Source organism: Phodopus roborovskii, unplaced genomic scaffold (assembly GCF_943737965.1).
Source record: "Phodopus roborovskii unplaced genomic scaffold, PHOROB, whole genome shotgun sequence".
In the NCBI taxonomy this organism is placed as follows: domain Eukaryota; kingdom Metazoa; phylum Chordata; class Mammalia; order Rodentia; family Cricetidae; genus Phodopus; species Phodopus roborovskii.
Window position 1 is genome coordinate 41,776,615 of NW_026126517.1, and position 362 is coordinate 41,776,976.

Below are 362 nucleotides of genomic sequence, written 5' to 3' on the forward strand. Positions count from 1 at the left end.
GGGCTACACAAGAGAAACCCTGCCTCGAAAAACAAAATCAAAAACAAAAAAGCAAAGCAATCCAAACAAACAAATATATCAAGCCCATTTACCAAAGGTGTCTCCCCACAAAGCGTGAAGACACCTGAAAAGTGAAAGCAGAAGCAGGTCCCCGGAGCATACTGCCCAGACTTTCCCTGCCATAGCTTTCTCCTGGTCCTAGGACCTACCCTTGCCCAAAGCCAGCCTCTGCATCCCTCCAAGCCAATTGGACTCGGGCTAGCAGGGAGGCTCCCATCCGGGACTCCACGCCAGCCTCGTCGTTATAGTTACCGCCAGAGCCCCGCCCCTTCCTCGCTGCCCGGCCCCGCCCCTCAGAACCC